Here is a 7,340-nt window from a genome sequence, read left to right as displayed (position 1 = left end):
ATTGAGCACACCTGTGCCCCTTCTTACAAATGAGGAGGACATGGTGTGCTCTAGGCGCAAGCCAAACCAGGGAAAGGCAGTGGAATTGTTGTTGGACCATTTTGGTGAAGTATTTTGAAGTAACTAGGTATGGCAGCTTGGAGCCCAACAACATAGTGCAACCTTTTCATTGTTTTGTATTGTAGTTTTACATGTGTACTTTGCGGAAGCAAAGTACACAAAATAGCCCCATAACATCAAAGATCCACCACCATATTTTACAGTAGGTATAGGGTTATTTTCTGCTCATGCATTCTAATTTCGACTCCAAAACCACAACTGGTGTGCGTGACCAAAGAGCTCTATTTTAATGTCATATTAAAGCATCGATGCCAATGCCGTTTAGACAAACTCCAGGCATTTACATTTGTTGGATGACATGAAATTAGAGTTCTTTGGCCACATATGCAGGAATGGTCTAAGATCCCTCCCAATGTGTTCTCCAACTCAAACATTTTAGATAAAGACTCAGCGCCCTTATCCTCGCAGGGTGAGGTATTGAAAACAGGGATGTCAATCATTTTGACCCATACCTTTCTGAGAAATTTTGAGCGTACAATATAGCTAAGTATTTAAATTATTTTTGCTCGTCTTTTTCAAGGGTGTCAATTTCAGACCCGACTGTATCTATATTTTGAACATTTGGTGTAATCGATCTAGCTACTGTGTAACGGTAAGAAATGTGTGAACCACCTCAGCCTTTTGTGCTTCATTTAAATCTTTAATAACATGTAATAACCTTGTAATAAATTGGCGTGATCTGTTTCCTGACCATGTACTCAGTTAGTCTGAGTGTTTGTTGTACACACCTACACACAGCATTAACAAGCCCCTATCCATCAATTTATTTATTGACCTAGTTCTTATCCAAATGTTTAACATTTCAACCAGCATATTCTTTTTTTTTCTTTAATATTCACTCAAACACAATGGTTGGCTAAGTCATTGCTTGTGTGCTGATTTAAAAGTACCTGAAGCAGGGTGTCTCTAATCCAACAGGTCTTTTAGGAGTCACCTGGTCAGACAAATGGGTTCTTTCAAAGAAGTATAATGTGTTCTTAAATTATTTTATTGATGGGAAAGGGGATGGCCTCCACAGGTACCCATACAAACTGACTTAACACGCTGTGAAAGGGTCAATTTGGCCTCAATTTTCCATTTCTTCATTATCTGCATTTAGAGTCACACTGAGTGTCTCTATGGGGTTTCAAGAAACTTCAGCCCTGCCTGCATTTAGCATTTCATCTAGCTGCTTCACAGTGGACTAGTAAGTTGTTTTTAATTGCTTTTGATAGTGCAATAGGCGATAAAGGAGGTTTGTGCAGGTTGCAACTGTGCACGAAGGCACTTATTGTTTAAAAACCAATGGAAGCTCTTTCAATGGCTTTCCGTGTTCAGAGTTTGCTTAGATTTTTTCATATTTACAGGAGGACATGTACTTATGCTAACTAGTATGACAACTAGTTATTGGAATACTATATATGCCCATTACTCATACATTACAATACTTAAAGTGGTAATATTGAGCGATTTGGCAATCTTGTTTTAAGAGGGGAAACTGAGAATAATGTGGATATTGTGTCTGTGGTTTCAACCAATATTTTGTCTAAATAAATTACCACATCCATACTTGTACTATGTCGTCCAACTGAATGTAGAAATGCTACCTGGTTTTGTGCTTATAATTATGCCAACTCATTCCCCTTTGTTCCACTGCTAAACATATTTCATAAGGAAAAGCAACAGATGAAGTAAGCAATGAGCTTTTTGCTCATATCAAGCCACACATTATGTGAACCTAGGAAGACTGGGCTACAGAGAAACCCCACTGTAAAACAAAATAGGTGAGTTGAAATGATCATTGGCATGCTGTCTAACAAAGTCTGCCAATCCATCTGAATTTAACCATCTGGGTTTTAGACTAGCCACACTGCTTACTATTTCCCTGCCATGCTGTCCACGGCAAACAAAACCACTCAAAGAAAGAGCCCCATGCGGTGCCCACAATACAACACCAGCCTGAATCCCACCTCAGAAAAAGAATTGCCTAATGATTTAAAGGAAAATGCAGAACAGGTGTGTAACACGTTTAAAATAAACCATCAACTGTGCTTGGGCAAAAAATGTAGGTTCGCTAATTGCATTGATGCTTGGGTGACCCCAGCTTAAGTACATGAAAGCCTACTTGACAGGCTAAATTGCATTGGCATTAACATTTTAAAGGTCCTATGCGGGCACTCTGCTTTAATATAGCCGCCCAACATTTGTAAATGACTCCTCTTTTCGACTCCATTAGGAAGTTGAGCGACGCGCGGAACATTTCATCATAGGATTCAGAGTCAATAGGCATGTAATCAGGAAGTCCAGAGTATGCCATCGCCACTGAAGGGGATAATTAAAAAGATTGCCTTATGATCTGGCTAATTACTTTGCTGACTGTTGGCCCCGATTCTCCCCAAAGTGGCACATTTGTTCTTTAGCCGCCATCATTTCGTGATTGACGGAGGAGGAACGGGGAGAGGGGGGCTGGGGTAAAAAAAACTAATGTAAATGCACACTCAATTATGCACTAACTGCGGGTTCCATTTACTAACGCAAAACAAGTTGTTAATTAATGTGGGTGATGATTAAGCTGTTTTACAAGGGAAAGTCAGAGTGCAGTGGCACTAACAAGCCTCTTATATCGAGGACTGCAAAAACAACATGACAAAAAGTGAGCCTCTAAAAGCTACTACTGTAACTGCTTCATAAAGCATTGATAATAACTTATAATGTGTGGAATAAATGTTAAATTCAATTTCAAAAGTATTTTCTTTCTTGAGAAACGTTTATTTAGCATGTTTCATGTGTTATACATTAGTACATGGTAACTTACTGTATTGTTTCATTACACAAATTTTTTTATTATTAGAAATTATTGTGCATAATACTATCAGACATAAGGTAACTTTTTACATTTTGAAAGAAGTGTAATTTTACTGAAGCCATATAAAAAATGTAAATGGCAATACACAGGTAACTGCTAAAATAATGGAAACACTTGAGTAAATGAGGGATACAAAGTAGGTTATATTGAAAGCAGGTGCTTCCACACAGGTGTGGTTCATTAGTTAATTAAGCAATTAACATCCCATCTTGCTGAGGGTCACGTATAAAAATGCTGGGCAGGCCATTATTTTGGCTATCATGGCTATGCCCCCATAGGATTACAATGCCCCCATCCACATGACACGTAGTCACTGAATGGTTTGATGAAAATAAAAACGATGTAAACTATATGCCAGTCACCAGATCTCAACCCAATTGAACATTTATGGGAGATTCTGGAGAGCGTGCCTCAGATGGCGTTTTCCACCACCATCAACAAAACACCAAATTATGTAATTTCTCATGGAAGAATGGCGACGAATCCCTCCGATAGAGTTCCAGACACTTGTAGAATATTTACCAAGGTGCATTGAAGCTGTTCTGGCTCGTGGTGGCCCAACACCCTATTAACACACTTTATGTTGGTGTTTCCTTTATTTTGGCAGTTACCTGTAGATGTACCATGTGGTGGGCCCCAAATGGAGCAGCCTCAGCACACATGTTGAAGGTGACAAAACACTTGTTTCACTTAACCCCTCCTCCACCACCATTTGTCTAGCCTGTTTGCTGATCTGCTTAACAGCGAGACTGGAAAGAGTGAGGGGGCTTTAGGCTAAGCTAAAGGTGCTGGCGGGAGGCAGGAAGGAGTGGCATAGTCAGGCTTTTCCCCCCAGGTTCTCTCACCAATTCAGGGGTAATCCTCCCAACGTGAGCCCTTGTACTTCCCTGGGTCTTGGTCATCCTGGTTGTCCTGGTTGTGAATACGGAAGGGGTTGGGAGGGGGGCATGTTTGCGTAGTTGCTTATACACATGTACATTCTGGGGAAGATCAACCCCCATCCACCCCCTCAGTAGGGGCAGAGTCACATACAAAACAGCCCCCCTGTCAATGGATATGTCTCTGCTGACCCGTGACGACCTCGCCATTCTGAAGGCAACAAAGGTGGGAGTGAAAGAGGCATGAGATCACACACATTTAAATCAACTGGGTGGGTGCTCTCATTCACTCAATCCCCACCGGAGTGAATACTGACAATATGCCAGTTGTGTGCCTGCCACTATTATAAAGTGATGGGGCGGATATAGTGACGGGTATATAACAAGTGATTAGGATAAGTGTTGCTATTCGTGTCACTATTTAGGAGAGTTGGTATGTCATCAACTTCTGTGGTTGTTTTCATTGAAGGCAATCATAATACTTAGGCTACCATATACAATTTGGACACAAGCCTAATGAAGGATGGCATCGAGTTGTGCATTATAGCATCTCAAACCACAAGTGTTTTTGTTTCACGTATACAACAAATCTAAAGTGGATGAGAGCAGTTGACTCTTTTTTCACACAGTGAGAGAGTGCTTGGGGAGCAGCGGCCAGCGGGTCCCGTCGTGTGAGCAGAAAGAGAGGTGATCCATGGCTGTCTGGCGCCCTGCTGAAACGGGGCTGCCGGTGAGCTGCCCTAAGCCCCCTCGCCCCTCTCTCCTCGGTCCCATCCCTGTGGATTAAGTGGTGCTCTCTCCCTTGCTCCCTCCCTTTCCAGGGCTGGGAAACTCCTCACTTCCCCAGATGAGGCGGCGACCTCCTTTTTCTTCTTGCTCACTTAAGGGGAGCAAATGACCAGCGAGAACTCAATTAGCAACATGTCTCCCCCACGGCTGGGGGTCGATGCAGAGGCTTGTTCCAGGAGGCCTCGGAGATCAGCTTGGTCATGCAGAGCGACAGGGAAATAGAGAGAGAGTGGCATCTGCCCCAACACAGATTTGCTTAATTGAGTTTGGCTCTTACAATTACAGGGTAATAATGCCTTTTGAATAGTGCGGGTGAAAGGCTTGCAGCCCGGGCAGTTGCACTGTACTCCCATGTGTCGTCAGCTGGCCCGGGTTAGCCAGTGACAGACACAGAGAGAGAGGGGAATTGCCAGTGGACTTTGGTTAAGCAGTGTTTATTGAGTCCTTGATAGGACCCCATGAGACCGCAGGATCAACAATGGCAGAATTAATGGGCAAGGCACGATGAGAATGTCAGCGCCACGGGGGGCGTGTGTGGCCTTTGAGCCTGCCTCCACCGCCAATACGATGGCGCTCTCCCAAAGCGCTTTGACAAGGCTTGACCTGTTTGTTTGTGTGTTTACTTGTTTGTTTTCAATGCATAAGTCGCTGTATTGGGTTTACAATTGCTCTCAGTTTGGGTTATTTGGTCGCTTACCCAGTGACTGGCACATCGAGGTCATCTTTTGAATGACAAAATATTGGTACATAGTATTTTATCAAATGTAGTTAAATATTAGTGATATCATTGATTTGGCTTGGTATAATAAGAACACCATTTTGAAACCATGTATTTACTGATCGTTAAAAAATAAATACATTATTAAGATGTTTATCTGACCAAGTGATCTTCCAAATTGTACATAACTTCTAGGTATATTACACAGCCTCCTGGCCTAAACTGATCTAAACCAAACTACTGAAAGTGGTTCCATGAACACATTCCCGGTCTTTGAAAATGTCTTTTTTTTGTATTATTATAAAAAATGACTATAACAGGTCTATGAGAACATGTACATAACATAAGCCTTGTTCCTCATTGGTTTAATTATAGACTCCATAATCCAAGATTAGTCTGTCCAAGGAACACACACAGTATCAAGATGTTTACTACTGTAATATTTAGTTTTCTCACTAAAAAAGGGTATAGATGCATATTGGAAGGGAATTATGCATTCAAAATGTAGAAGGGAATAAAAACATTTAAGAAAAAGGGTGTCATATGATGTGTGAAGACGACAAAAACATTTGTTCCAAACAAAGTACATTCTTATGGTAATATTTTTCTGAAATGACTCAGAGTTAATAAACTATAAATGAAAGGAGAGTGTTTTACGCACAGCCGTCTTAGCACAGGAGCTGAACATAAAAGAACTGTAGAATAAAATAATGTCCGCTCACTGTTTGCCATTCTCACAAGGGAACTTAAAATAGAGCTTTTAGTGAGATAAGAATACAGACTATGTCGGTCAAAATTGTCTCACTAAAAGCTTTATGAAAATTACTTTATTCTTCAATAGAACCATCAAGCCATCACTTGAACTCTGCTCACTCCTATATTCAAGGTTCCTTATTCACAGCCCATATGTTTACACACATTTATTAAAGGGATAGTTCAGCCAAAGTACATATTTGTTGCCTTTCCATAATAGTTTGTAGGACAAACCGTTCGGACGCTACAGACGATTTTGTGAGAAGCCCAATTTTCGGTATGTCTCATGGTCCGACAAACACCACTCTAGCTCTGTCACCTTTCACCGCTGATGGAGGGTCAGGGAAATCCCAAATAGATAGATTCCAGATGTCCGTCAGCTAGCGCGCTAGCACAAAGCCAAGATGGAAAGGGTTACAAAACTCCCATAGCCTACTCCACAGAAAACATGCCGAAAAGTTGACACAACAAAAAGGAGAACAGACGAGATAGTACAAAATTAGAGCAAGCAGGTGTGATTTTCTCTTTTGTTTGAGCCCACAGGAAGAAGTCACCAGAGCCTGCTATGCTAACGGTTCCCACTAGACAACACAGCCACAAAGTCTGTGACGAGTATGCTTGGTCTGGAATGTAATTACATGCTAGCATGGCTAGTGGATAACGTTAGCCAGCTTGAGCTAGCTACCAAGCTAGCATATGAACTCGGTAGCTCAGAGTAGATCCTCCATATGACGTTGAGAAATAGTGCATTGTGGGTAGTTCAGAAGATATCTGGAAATAAGTTAATAAATATATAATAACCCAAAAACATAACTATGTTTGTTCTTATAGGTAACCAGATTGTGACTACAACTAAGCCTTTGACCACACTGTGTTTTTACATAGGTGAGTAAAAACTCATGCTTCCTACCCTTTAAAGCATCCACCTATCAATCATTATTAGGCCTAATGATGTCCCCATTTTGACACTCCAGAATCAGTGTGGGCAAATAGCCCTAGGAAGAGGAGCAACATGGAGCGAGATAGCTTTTCTCTGATATAATTTGAGGCCATAATAATGTGCGAAGTCAAGCTTGGTGAGGGAGAAAATAGAAGAATGTAGGGCTGTGTGCCACCCTAATGGATAACCTTGTAGTCGGGAGAAAATGGGACCCAATAATGTCTCCTTAATGTTCGCAGCGGTGTTTCAGGGAACGTATCAGGAGAAATGTCCCCTGTCATTTCTGCAAGCAATCAC

This window comes from Coregonus clupeaformis, chromosome 9 (assembly GCF_020615455.1).
Source record: "Coregonus clupeaformis isolate EN_2021a chromosome 9, ASM2061545v1, whole genome shotgun sequence".
Classification (NCBI taxonomy): Eukaryota; Metazoa; Chordata; class Actinopteri; order Salmoniformes; family Salmonidae; genus Coregonus; species Coregonus clupeaformis.
The sequence above is the reverse complement of the archived record's forward strand: the minus strand, read 5'-3'. Positions refer to the sequence as shown.